Below are 14,223 nucleotides of genomic sequence, written 5' to 3'. Positions count from 1 at the left end.
TCCATCTGAGATTAAATCCTCTGCTCTTTTGTGAGGTTTTCTTTCTCAACACTATTTTGTACCCTTAATGGGATTTTTTAAATTGTGGTAAAATATGCATAGTGTAAAATACACCATTTTAATCATTTTTAGGTTTATAGTTTAGTGGCATTAGATGCATTCCATTGCTGTTCAATCGTCATCAATATTCATCTTCTGAACTTTTCCATTGTCGCAAACAGAGTCTCTATCTGTATACACTTACTCTGCTTTCCTCCCCCAACCCTGGCAACACCAATTCTACTTTCTGCCTCTATGTATTTGACTGCTATAGGCATTTCCTATACATGTCTACTTGTGACTGGCTTATGTCACTTAGCGCGTAATGTCTTCAAGGTTTTCCAGGTTATAGCATGTGGCAAGATGTCTTTCCTTTACATGACTGAATAGTATTCTATTGTATGAATATTCTATATTTTGCTTATCTTTTCATCTGTTGATGGACATTTGGGTTGGTTCTACATTTTGGCTATTGGGAATAATGTTTCTATGAGCATGATGGACAAATTTGTTTGAGCCTCTGCCTTCAATTTTTAGGAGTTTATACCCAGAAGTGAGATTACTGGATCATGTGGTAATTGTATGTTTACTTTTTTGAGGAATCACCATATTGTTTTTCATAGTGGGTGTACCATGTCACATTGCCCCCGGCAGTGCATAAGGATTCCAAATTTTCCACATCTTTGTCAACACTTCTTCTTTTCTGGCTTTTTAAAATAAATAATAGCCATCCTAATGGGTATGAAATGGTATCTCACTGTGGAACAGGATTTATCTAGATAGTAATTGAGGAAGCATTCGAAGTACTTCCCAAGACAGTTCCTTCCTTAATTGGTTTTACTGTGTAGCCAGTTCATTGCATAAACAGCACTTTTACAATATAAATAGAAGCAACTTTCTTACAGCCATATTTTCAGACACTTTCATCAACTTGTTCTTTCCTTCCCCTGTATAAAACCATGTACAGTTCTCACAGTCTATATTGTTGTTACCAAGTAATAAACAGTATTCTGTTTGGGAGAGGAGGGTGTGTTTAAAAGTCTAGTTCATTGGTTGGGCGTGTTGGCTCGTGCCTATAAACCCAGCACTTTGGGAGGCCAAGGTGAGAGGATTGCTTGAGCCCAGGAGTTCAAGACCAGCTTAGAGTTTTGTGAAATTTAGCATCTATTTCATTTTGTTGCCAAATCTCAATAATTACATGAAAAATCACATTTAGCTTCTTTATCTGACTGGATGATGAAATTGCGGGGAGATAGCATACCTGTGTGTTAATAATTAGCTCCCTATTCATCCAGTCAGATCACACTGTCTTTTCCATTTCCTGGTTTTCATAGGTAAACCTCATGAGCTTAATATTACCCTTTAATTCCTTTACAGATAAGTTGTATTTCGGCATGTAGTATCACTGAAATAGGTTAACAACCTCCATTAATTGGCCTAGATAACTGTTTCCTTTCAGATTTGACTTTAAATTCCTACTGCCTTGCTGAATTCCCATGTAAAGGCACAATAATTGGAATAGGTGAGTGGGTGAATAGACTAGTGGATGGTCTTCTTGCATTTTGGAATTTCAGAGCTAAATCTGTCTTATCTATACCTTCATTTTAAGATTGTATTTTTCTCTTTAAATAAATATTATGTTTGCTAAGTCATTATCAAATTAAGCCATGTTCATAAGGTAGCCTTCTTAGGTGTTTTATTGCTTCTCACTAATTCCTGGTCTTCCAACGATTGCAAAATCCATAGTCTATTAGTGTTGCTGATGAATCTCTTCAAATACTGAGTAAGAGGTACCTTGTTCATTAAGCATGTTTCTTTCTAATCAAGTAAATGTCTTTCCTGTTTGCCTCCATTTGCTCTGGGTAGCAGCACCTACACTGTTTTAGACCCACCTACCACCCATAGATAGGTATAGGCCGCTATTGATAGCATCAGTAGTTATAGAAAAGGGTATAGAATAAGAGGTATAGAAAGGTATAGAATAGCCTCCAGCTATTCCTGATTTCCTCTTTCTTAGAGGTTTGTACATGCACTGCTTGTGCTCTCTGGTGTCATCTGTTATTCAGTGCTTGGTGAGATCTACTTTATACAGTCTCTTATGCTCATGTAACCACCTGGCTTCTTTAAGTGCCACACTCTTCTGACTTCAAGAAAATCATACTCTTAGAGAATATTCTAATCATTGTTCATAACTTGGAGTATAGGGCTAGAAATATATCTGTCTGGATGGAAGAGGAGATCATGTATTCTAACATGAAATATATTTTTAAAATTTTTATTTTAAATATGTAGGGTACAATTCATGGTTATGTATACAAATGACCATTGTACAGGTAAAGTTTGGGCCTCACTCTGGTCCCCAGTTCACCTGGTTTGAGATTTATCATAAAGAGCCAGGGACATAAACATTGAAAACTCATAAAAATAAGTAAAGATTCTCTTTTAAATTTTTGAGTATTTTTCTAATAATTTAGCCAACCCTTCTTCAAATATCATTATTCAAAGAAAATGAGTATTTCATAGTTATTTGCTTTTTAAATGTTGTGTATTTACCAGTGTTTTCCTACCATTCTCATTGCAGAAATAGAGTCAGTCAATGATGTTTATTAAATGGACTTAATGGTATAATCTGAGACTCTAACAATCATTTCCCCTTTTTTTAATAGAAAGATATGTTCTGATTTCCATATCACCAACTTAAGAAGTTGTAAAATAGAACAACCTTTTCCAGTAGAAATCTAATATAAGCCATATGTATAATTAAAAATTTCTTAGTGGTTATGTTTAAAAAGTAAGAAGAGGCTGAGCTCAGTGGTTCAGCCTGTAATCCCAGTACTCTGGGAGGCCAAGGCAAGTAGTACTTTGCCTGAGCCCGTGGGTTCGAAACCCCCCGGGCAACTTGATGAGACCTTGTCTCTACAATAAATCAAAAATTAGCCAGGCGTGGTAGCGTGCACCTGTAGTTCCGGCTACTTGGAAGGCTGAGGCAAAAGGATCACCGGAGCCCAGTAGGTTGAGGCTGTGGTGTCCAGGAGTGTGCCACTGCACTCCAGTCTGGATGACAGAGTGAGACTCTAACTCAAAAAACAAACAAACAAATAACAAAAAAAAAGTAAGAAGAAACAAGTAAAATTAAGCTTAGTGATATGTTTATTTAACCCAGTATGCCTGTAGCAACAAAAGTGACTCCACCTTGTATGCTAATCTTCCATGCTGACTTCTGATTAGCCCCAGCCCTGTGAATGCCTCCTGAGCCCTACTTTATTTAGTGTCCTTAATATAAATACATGTCAACTTTGATGTCATCACACAAATTATAGGTCACGCATATAGCATTCTTACCTGTTCTGGAGGTTTCCCTATAATTGTCCCTTAAGCGCATATATACCCTTACCCTATGTTATATAAGCCCTAAGTCTAGGGAGTAACAGTGTGGAGATCTGCCTGTCTTCTGGCCGCCCAAGACCATGCTTCTGTCTGTAAGTTCCCGCAATAGAACACCTTTACCGACAAACGGGATTTCTCTGTCTTCTTGGTGCCTTTGGCATTTGGAGGCCACTTTGCATACAGGGCCCTCTCACAGAAAAATGCCCAAATATTATCATTTTAACATGAAATATTATAAAAAATTATTAATGTGATACCAGAAACAACACAGACATTTGGCATGAGTACAATACAACAGTATTTTAAACAGTGGAACAGTTAGAGTAGAGTGTAGTCCTACCAAAGCAGTGAAGTTGTGTTTAACAGAAAATTATATTACACTATTTCAGTTTTTAAATAAAAATGAAATACAAGTGAAAAATTTAATCACATTAGTCACATTTTAAGTTCTCAATAGTCATACATTATAGCTTGTGGTTACTGGGTTAAACCACTCACAGGCAAATTTTTTTTGTAAACCAGAGTGTTTATAGATAAAACACACACACACACACACACACACACACACACACACACACACAAAGGTTTTTTTAAATGTTCTCCCTTGTATCAACCATAAGTTTTTTATCTTTTAAAACTAGGAATAGATGAGTTGAATTCATTTTTAAGCAGAAAATGAATTAATCATCTAGTTGACAAACTTTAAAAATCTTAATTTAGAAACCTAAAAATATTAGAACTTTGTTTATAAACAGGAGTGATTTCCTGCCTGTGGCATATCATTAAAGTGATGAAACAAAAGATTTGCTACATCCTGACTGTGTTGAGCTCAATCTCTGTTTTCTTCATACACCCTAGAACCTTTGTAGTGTGGAACATGCTGGATGAATAGAACTTCTTCTCTTTTTCTTTTTTTTTTTTACTATGTCTATACTCTATTCCTCTAAAAGTATTTTTTTTTTAACCTTGAAAAAGGCTCTTCAATTTACTTTGAGCAACTCAAATCATTTTTCATTTCTTAGAATGTAATTTGTCTACTGGGATTTAATGTATTGTTTCTTGTTAACATTTTACATACTAGACTTTCATTTTGCATAGTCACGTTGTTTGAACATTTGCAAGCAGAGCCATCTAACTGCTACTGGCCTGTTTCTTTGTGTGGCATGATTTCTTCTATCCACCTGCTCACAGCAGGTTGTCTCCAGGCCTGAAGAGTAGCTAAGTACTTTTGAAAATATCTTGAGATCCTGCTAAGGTCTAACAATTTCTGCATTTGTGTGATGTGAAGCTATTCATGGTATACCTTTGAAGATTTTTTTCTTTTTATTTCTCATATTCTTTCAATATATTTTCACATATATTCAAGGGTAAGATAAATATATTATAAATAACAGTACAGAGGTGATTGTAGAACTGCTGCATTTTATACTGAATAGGTCATTGATATTCAACTAAGTGGAACTAATTTTCTATGTTAAAGCAGACAAATTTGGAATAGAGTCACATGAAACTCATGTTATTTACTGCAGAATATCAAATTAAATGGAATACTTGGGAATTGATTGGAGTATTCACTAGATTATATAACATGTTTAAATTCCTAGTGGACCTATGTTATATAGAATATTACATAAGCATATGAATATGACAGGAGAGATGTTATTGTGTTTTTGGATTGTATAACTATTTATGATCTATTTTCAAATGCTAGTCCACAAAGAATTAAATAGATCTTAAAAATTTAACTTTAACTTTCTGTTTTAGGGAAAATAGTCGATTTTCTTATCCATTTAAGAAAGGAAGTTAAAAATATGTTTTCTTTTCAGTTTTTTTTCAGATTATAATAGCTCCCACAATCTCAAAGAACAGACTTAATTTTAACCCTAATAACTGCATATGGATGCTAAAATTAATATTTTAATTAGAAAATTAAATAAAGGGACTTACATTTTTGTCTGTAGTTTGCCAGCACACACACACACACACACACACACACACACACACAGATTTGGAAGTAATTATCTCATGTTCTTAGTCCTAAAATAAATGTTTTACATGTTTTTAAACCTGTTTCTCCCCACCCCCACCTCTTAGAAGTAATTAGTTACTATTTTGTACTACATGCATGTGATTACTCTAGAATCATTGAATGTAATATGAAATCATCTATTTAGGATAGGTAGGGTATAGATATGTAACATAGGATATGTAGAGGTTGGTGTGTTTTTTTCTGAAGAAGTAAAAAATGAAAGAGTAATTATTAACCATCTCTTTTCACATTCCTGAAAACGTCAATTACAGTTACGCATCTTAGAAACAAGCTCACCAGTAGAACAGAAATAACTCCTTTCGCTGTGCTACACAACAAATCTAATCACCATTTAACAGCTGCGATATATTTACAACTATAATGTAAAATGTTAATTTGATGCAGGGCTACCTGCTTTTGCAATATAGTCCTAGAAGCTTAGCAATTTTCTTTTATGACTTGGAGTTGCTTTTAAAATTTAATATATGGGAAAATATCTTTCTGAACTCCCCCCTTCCCTTCTTCATACACCTACACTTTTCTCCTTTACTATCTGTTAACTAGAAAATTATATTTTGGTGACTGCCAGAGGAAGGGAATTTTGAATAGTATAAACACTGATTGTAGTAAACGTGGAAAATAATACAAACAGCTGCACTGGAGACCGATAAGACAAATCCCACAGTAATGGCCTTTAAAACGTATTATCAAGTTGGAAATCAGAGAGGGGAAAAAGAAAACTATTACTATTTCTTCCTCTCACTGTTCAGTGACATTACTTTTAAAGGTGAAATTGCCTCTGATTTTATTATCCTGGGAAGGTATATTTGGAACATTTGATTTATTGTTTTGCAAATGTTTTTGCTTTTGTGTGAGTAACCTTGCTACTTTTGTATGAGTTTGATTCTAACAAATGGTGAAATCATTTTGCTAACAAATCATATTTCTGAAAGTATTCTTTTCTTTAAAGAAATAAAAAGAAATATTTTTTGTAAATTTTGGAGCAGACTATCAAAATAAGAAGAGAAGGACATTTTTATCCAGCTATGAAGTGCCATTTAAAATAGGAAAAGAGATAAAAATATTTGGAGAAAATATTTTAATAAAGGTAGATATGTGTCATTAAATAAAATCTTACTTTTTATGAAGACTTTTGCTATTGGCTTATAAAGTGGTCAGTTCATGTTTGTTTTGGCACACATCAAACTCGTGGGCATTGAGTGTGAGTGTGTGTGCGTGTGTGTGTGTGTATGTGTGTTCTAAAGCCTAATTGTCTTCATCCTGGATTATGGGAAAAATGTATATTCCTCTTAGAAAGACAGAAGTAATTTCCAGTTTTGAGTGAAATTTCATTTCCCTATTTTCCATTACATTAATCCTTATTACTGAGGAGATATGTCAGATTTGGGACCCTCCCTCCTTTCTTTCTTTCTCTATAGACTGTGGTAGTGTGGTAAGAAGAGAAAGACTATAGTCATTATATACATAATTGTAACCGGTTTTAAATTAAATGCAAAGTTAAATGCAAAGTTAGGGCAATGTATTGGTGCTTATACCTATGGTAACATAGTCATTGACACAGTTCGTTTTTAATGTAAAAATATGAGTTTTAAACCTATTTTCATTTTACATATTGCAAAATTACCTCTGTTTGCCTGGGAACGAGTCTAACTCTAGTAGGGTGAGGAAAAGGAATGACTATTTTGTTTTGGTGTCTTCTATGTAGAAGGGAATGCCCAGTGTGGCCTAGGCAGTGCTCTAGACTCTGCAGATAGAACAGGAAATCAGAAAGGGGATGTAGATAAAAAACATGTAACTCATACATAAGGTAATTTTTGTAGAAAGAATCTGGGTGAGCGGTAACAGAGATGTCAGAAACTGGTTGGAGTGTAGTGTGTTAGTCAAGACAATTGGTCCTGTACCAACTCCTGAACAGCGATTGGAAGCCATCTGTTCTCTGATGTCTTAGGAGCTGACCTCACGGATTGAAGAGCAATGTGATTTATAAGAAAACACGGAAAGCATGGTCTTTGTTTCGTGTAGTTCATTTCTCTCCATTAACTTCACTGTTTAACTATAACTTGGATAAAGCTGTTATTTAGTATTACCATTCCTCAGTAAAGTAAGATACAAAGGAGTTACAGCATTTGATTAAGGTTCCCAAGTAAATAAATGTAAGAACTAGAAAAAAACAAAAAAATTGGATGAAGGCTGTAAAATGGCTAAAGGTGACTAGAGAGGGTGACTTTAGCTGGATGGTTAGGGAGTCCTCTTTGAATAGCTGACATTGGCCTGTGAGGACCAGGGAGCAGCCCTGTGATAATCCGGGGAAAGAAAGTCCTAGAGGGAAGGAGTAGCAGGTGTGAGGGCTCTGATGCAGGAGCAGGCTTGTTTTGTGTGAGGGCCGGACGGAGCGTGGAACACGATCACACAGGGGCCAAAGGACTTGGGTTATTCTGCTCGTGTTGTGGAGCATTTTGGAGGGTCTTGCATAGGAGAACAATGCGGTGTGACTTAAAATCACTTCCATGAGGAACATGGACCACACCAGCCCAGTGGTAGAGACAGAGGAATTGTTTGTTTGGCTGGAGCAGTCCTTGGGTAAGAGGTTCTGGTGGTTTAGACCAGCACTGCCTGCTTCTGTAGGGTTTACAGGATGAATGGTTTTTACATTTTTAAATGGTTGGGAAAAAAATGTTTGATGACACATGAAAAGTATGTGAGATTCAAATTTCAGTCTCCATAAATACAGTTTTGCTGGAACACATTCATTTGTTTTTGACTGTTGTCCATGGCTGTCTTTGCAGTTTTTGTCGTACGAAGCGAATGCCCAAGCTTCCCTACCATGCAGGAGCTCAGTGGCTTAGCGTGGTAAGCTCGTTGTGGGCTCGGTGGCTCAGCCTGTAATCCCTGCACTTTGGGAAGCCAAGGCGAGTGGATTGCCTGAGTCTGCGGTTTCGAAACCAGCCCAGGCACCTTGGCGAGACCTCATCTCTACAATAAATCAAAAATTAGCCGGGTGAGGTAGCACATGCCAGTAGTTCTGGCTACTTGGAAGGCTGAAGCGGAAGGATCTCTGGAGCCCAGCAGGTGAATGCTGGGGTGGCCGTGAGCGTGCCACTGCACTCTAGCCTGGGCAACAGAGTGAGACTCCAACTCAAAAAAAAAAGCTCATTGTGATCTTTTTTTATCTCAAGACCAAGATTAAATTTTTCTTGGAGAATTACAGTGTAGGCAGATTACTTTTTATATTCCTGTGCCTATCTGTCAGACAAAATTAAGATGATTTTTAAGGTCTGTGTGCTCGCTAAACTCTAAGGTTCTCTGAATGAATCAGACTTAGTTCTACTGTTATGTTTGCTTGACCGTCAGGCTCCTTCCTGAATGCCTGTGATGGTATTTTATTTGGCCTCCTAGCCTAATCCTTCCTCACTGCTGTATGTTTTCAGCCAATCTCAGACAATCATCCTTGTGAAACATAAATATATGTCACTCCCCAATTCTTCAAGTATAAGCTCTCCCTGTACATGACATGAAATGGGTTTATAATTCCTTCCCAGTTTCCCTTCTTGCCACTTCTGTCCTTCAACCAACACTATCTCTGACCACGTTGAACGACTCGACATTCCTTAAGTCACCATGCTGTCTCTTAATCTGAAACTGGTATAAACTGCCTATTCAGCTCACACATTTATTCTTCTTTTGGATAATGCGCGCTCATTGAAAAAAAATTATTTTTTTATTTGATAAGTAAAAACTGTATATACTTATCATGTTGTGTTAAATCATTTTATGTTACTACAAAGGAATACCCGAGACTGAATAATTTATAAGAAAGAAAGTAGGCCGGGCTTGGTGGCTCAGTCTAATACCAGCACTTTGGGAGGTCGAGGCGAGTGGATTGCCTGAGCCCGCGGGTTTGAGACCTGCTCAGGCAACTTGGCAAGACCTCATCTCTATAATAAATCAAAAATTAGCCGGGCATGGTAGCGCGTGCCTATAGTTCCGGCTGCTTGAAAGGCTGAGGTGGAAGGATCGTTGGAGCCCCGCAGGTCGAGGCTGCAGTGACTGGGAGCATGCCACTGCATTCCAGTCTCGGTGACAGAGTGAGACTCCAATTCCAAAAAAAAAGAAAGAAAGTATATTTGCCTCACAATTCTGATGTCTGGAAAGGTTCAAGATTGCATCTTTGATGAGGGCCTCAGGCTTCTTCCACTCATGGTGGATGACCAAGGGGAGAGGTGTGTGCAGAGATCACATGGTGAAAGAGGAAGTAAGGGGCGGGAGGGTGCCAGGCTCTTTTTAACAAATAGTTCTCATAGGAACTAACAGAGAGAATTCACTCACCCTTGAGGGAGGGCATCTGTTTCTGAGAGATCTGCCCCATGACCCAACACCTCTTATTAGGCCCCACCTCTGACTATCTATCTATCTATCTATCATCTACAAGTCAGGATTAGGTATACAAGTGGTCATCATACAGGTAAAGTTTGGGCCTCACTTTGATCCCCACTTTGCATGGTTGAGATCAAGTATCCTTATTAGTGTTATGTGCCTCCCTGTCCCACCCCCAGCAGTTTCCGGTTACTGCCAATCCCTTTCTTATGTATTATGGTAAGTGTTCAGCGTTCGCTTATGAGTGAGAACATGCAGTACTCAGTTCTTTGTTTCTGTGATAAATCACAGTTAGAGTATTTCAGACTCTAATTCCATCCAAGTTGCTGCAAAGCCCATAATTTTGTTGTTCTTTTTGGCTGCATAATATTCCATTGTGTATATATATATATATATACACCCCATTTTTTAATCCAGTCCAGTTTCAATGGGCGGCACAGTTGGTTCCCTGTTTTTGCAATTGTAAATAGTGCTGCAGTAAATATGGGTGTGCATGTATCTTTTTTGTAGAGTGATTTAAGTTCCTCTGGGTGTAGTCCCAGAAGGGGGATTGCTGGGTCACCTGGAAGGTCAAGTTCTAGTTCTCGTTGGAATCGCCATACTGTTTTCCATAGAGATTGAGCTATTTTGCCTTCCCACCAACAGCGTAGAAGCATTCAACAAGAAATTTAGATGGGACAAGCTTTCAAATTATAGCACATGTGCTGCATGTTGTTTTGAAATATGTATAATTGTGAAATGGCTAAATTGAGCTAGTGAATATATGTTTTACCTCACACACTAATTATTTTTTATGGTGAGAACACTTTAAATCTACTCTTCAAGCAATTTTCAAGACTATAATACATTGTCATTAATTATAGTCGCCATGTTGTGCAATAGATCTCCTGAACTTACCCTTCTATCTAACTGAAGTTTTGTGTTTTTGACTAATATTTCCCACCCTTTTCCCCACAAGCCCCTGGCAACCACCATTCCACTCTCCACTTCTATGAGTTTGACTTTTTTAGACTCCACACATAAGTGAGGTCATGTGGTATTTGTCTTTCTGTGTCTGGTTTATTCCATTTAGTATAATGTCCTGCAGGTTCATTCATATTTTTTTATTTTTTTAAAACTGAATGGTATCCTATTGTGTATATATACCACATTTTCTTTCTTTATTGGTCTACTGTCAGGACCTTAGTTGATTCCATATCTTGGTTATTATGAGTAGTGATAAACATGGCAGTGCAGATATCTCTTTGATATACTGATTCCATGTCTTTGGATATATATCCAGTAATAGGATTGCTGGGTTATATGGTTGTCCTATTTTTAATTTTTTGAGGAGCTTCATACTCCATAATGACTGTGTCCTGTTCATTTTTTTAACATCCAGCTCTAATATTTTTCTGTAAGTCTTCTTTAACCTTTCTGGGCATTTGGCCTATCCCCTTATCCCTTATTACTTTGCATGTTTTGTCCTTTGGATTTGTCATGTCAAATTGTAGCAATTTATTTTATAATAATGCTGTTTTTCTCTTCATCTACTGGAGGGTGGGTCTTAATTCAGCTGGCAGTAGCCACCACATAGAAGAGAGATGAATGGATGGTTAGGTGGAAGTGCCAGTGTCAGAACCCTCGATTCTTTCCACTAAGGAAGAGTCCATTTTATTTTATTTTGTTTTTTTCTCTATCTTTTTTACCTTTATTAAGTTAAACATATTCATGTGAAAGAATAGGAAAAGTAGATAACTGATAAAGAAAAGCATCAACTAATACGAGGTCTGATAATTATGTTCATGAACTTGCCACCATGGTAGGCTTATGTTGGCAACACTGTGCACACAACTCAGTAAGGTTTTGTAACTACTGTGTTCATGTCAATGTGTGGTGGTGTCTTGCTGAGTGGTGTTCTTTATTGTTGTTGCATGTTTTTGTGTGTCATCATGACAAATTAGAGCAACAAACAAATATCAAATTTCTTGTTAAACTTGGCAAGAGTGAAAGTGAAATCAGGGACATGTCAGTCTGCGTTTATGGGGATAATGCCATGAAGAAAATGGCAGTGTACAAGTGGATTAGATGTTTTACTGAAGGGAGAGAAAGTATCACTGATGAAGAGAGGTCAGGATGGCCAGTAACGAGCAGAATTGATGAAAACATTGCAAAAATTTCTCAAATTGTGCATCAAAATCACCAGCTAACTGAGAGAAACATAGCAGACCAAATAAACATCAGTAGACAACAGGCAAATCTTAATGGAAAATCTTTGTATCAGAAGGGTGTGTGCAAAAATGATCCTGAAAGAGCTGTTGCATCACGACAATGCACCAGCTTACACAGCACTGTCTATGAGGAAGTTTTTAGCCAGTAAACAAGTAACTGTAATGCAACACCCTCCCTACTCACCTGATCTGGCCCCCAATGATTTTTTCTTTACCCAAAATTCAAGGAAATATCGAAAGAAAAACAATTTGATGACATTCAGCTCTGATGGCCATTCTAGGAAAAGAGTTCCAAAATTGCTTTGACAGGTGAATTAGGCACTGGTGTTGGGAAATACTTCCTAAGGGGAATACCTTGAAGGTGATTGTAGTGATATTCAGCAGTGAGGTATGTAGCACTTTTTCTAGGATGAGCTCGCAAACTTAATTGTCAGACCTCATATTTTCATCTAGAAATAGCAGCTGTTTTATATGCATTATTTATTCTAGAATTTTTTTCTATAGCATATAGATGTTATACAATGTTATGAGATTACGGGCATACTGGTTTGTTCTTTCTTTTTGCACTTAAACTATACAACATTTTTCATGTCTTTAAAAATCTTAAATAGCTGTCTGGTTGTATACCGTAATTCATTTAACCAACTTCTTTGCTGGTAACTTAGATTGCTTACCACTGTTCAGTTCTATAAACTACACTGTAATGACATTTTTGTAGCTTTATTTTTCTGCCTAGGCCAGGCATAGTGGCTCACACCTGTAATCCCAGCACTTTGGCAGGCCAAGGTAGGAGGGTTTCTTGAGTCCAAGAGTCAAGACCAGCCTGCGTAACATAGTGAAACTTCATCTCTACAGAAAATTTAAAAAATATCCAGGTGCAGTGGTGTGCACCTCTAATCCTAGCTACTCAGGTGACTGGGGTGGAAGGATTGCCTGAACCCAGGACTTTGAGCCTGCAGTGAGCTGAGATCATGCCACTGCACTCCAGTGTGGGCGACAGAGTGAGATCCTGACTCAAAAAAACCCCCAAAACCAAAAAGCATATTTTTCTGCCTACCTGTCAATTTTTTTCTTAGGATAAACTTATTATTTATTTTAAAGATGTGGGGTACAATTCAGGATTAGGTATGTGAGCAGTCATTGTACAGCTAAAGTTTGGGCCTCCTTTTAGTCCCTTCTTCGGCTGGTTTGAGATCAGGTTCCCTTATTGATATTCTGCCCCCCTGCCCCAGGATAAACTCTTAGAAGTGAAATTAATGGGTCAAAAGGATGACTTGCCAAGTTTGAATTGTCTGCTTTATACCATGCTGCCTTGAGTATGTTAGTCAGATTACCATCATGTCAAATTGGTTGGCAACATTTGCAGGTAGAGGAAAACATTTTGAATTAAACCACTTTTTTTCTTATTGATCTAACCTCCCTCAGTCAAGGAAGCAAGGGCTCAGCTTGAATTTTAGAGCTTCGTTCTGGAATCTATTACTTTAGTGATCATAGAGATCAGAGTTGGTAAACCTCTACTTTGGTGAAAGGAGTAAAATTAGGGTACATCTGTAATAGTTCATGGCACGCAGTTGAGTGAAAGTTCCTAACACTCTCTCCAGTACCGCATCTGGGAACTTAAAAAAAACTCATGCTGACTTAGTTAGAACTGCTGTATTTATGTGTATAGTCTTTGAAGCCACTAGGCCCTCTCTGATTAGCACAGAAATGGAAGAATTTTGAGGAATAGGTTAAGACTAAATAGATCAGTTTTGCAGGTAACAACAATGAAAAAAGTATACGTTTCTTCCAGTGTTAACTATTTAATCACCCATTTTTAGTAGTAGTATATTTACTTTTAATTAAAATTAAAACAGGTGATACTGCTATATTTGCTTTAAACATGTTTTATTTAAAAATACATGCACAGCATATAAGATATTTCTTTTTTCTCTACTCTCTGGACATAGAAGAATTGCAATTGAATTGTTTTTTTGTTTGTTTGTTTGTTTTGAGTTGGAGTCTCACTGTAACTCAGGCTGGAATGCAGTGGCATGCTCGCGGCCACCACGGCCTCGACCTGCAGGGCTCAGGCGATCTTTCCTCCTCAGCCTTCCAAGTACTGGAACCACAGGCATGCGCCACCACACCAGGCTGATATTTTGATTTATTGTAGAGACAGGG

General features: G+C 37.3%; 1 protein-coding gene across 8 annotated transcripts in view; it reads left to right on the top strand.

Moving 5' to 3' along the window:
* The window catches only part of PCCA (propionyl-CoA carboxylase alpha subunit), a 419,699-nt gene that overhangs the window by 313,822 nt on the left and 91,654 nt on the right, over positions 1–14,223 (top strand). The gene's annotated exons all lie outside the window — the stretch shown is intronic.

This window comes from Carlito syrichta, unplaced genomic scaffold (genome assembly GCF_000164805.1).
Source record: "Carlito syrichta isolate Samal-C Ts95f unplaced genomic scaffold, Tarsius_syrichta-2.0.1 Scaffold307134, whole genome shotgun sequence".
NCBI classification, from domain to species: domain Eukaryota; kingdom Metazoa; phylum Chordata; class Mammalia; order Primates; family Tarsiidae; genus Carlito; species Carlito syrichta.
Note: the sequence above shows the minus strand (reverse complement) of the source record. Positions and strands in the feature narration are given on the sequence as shown.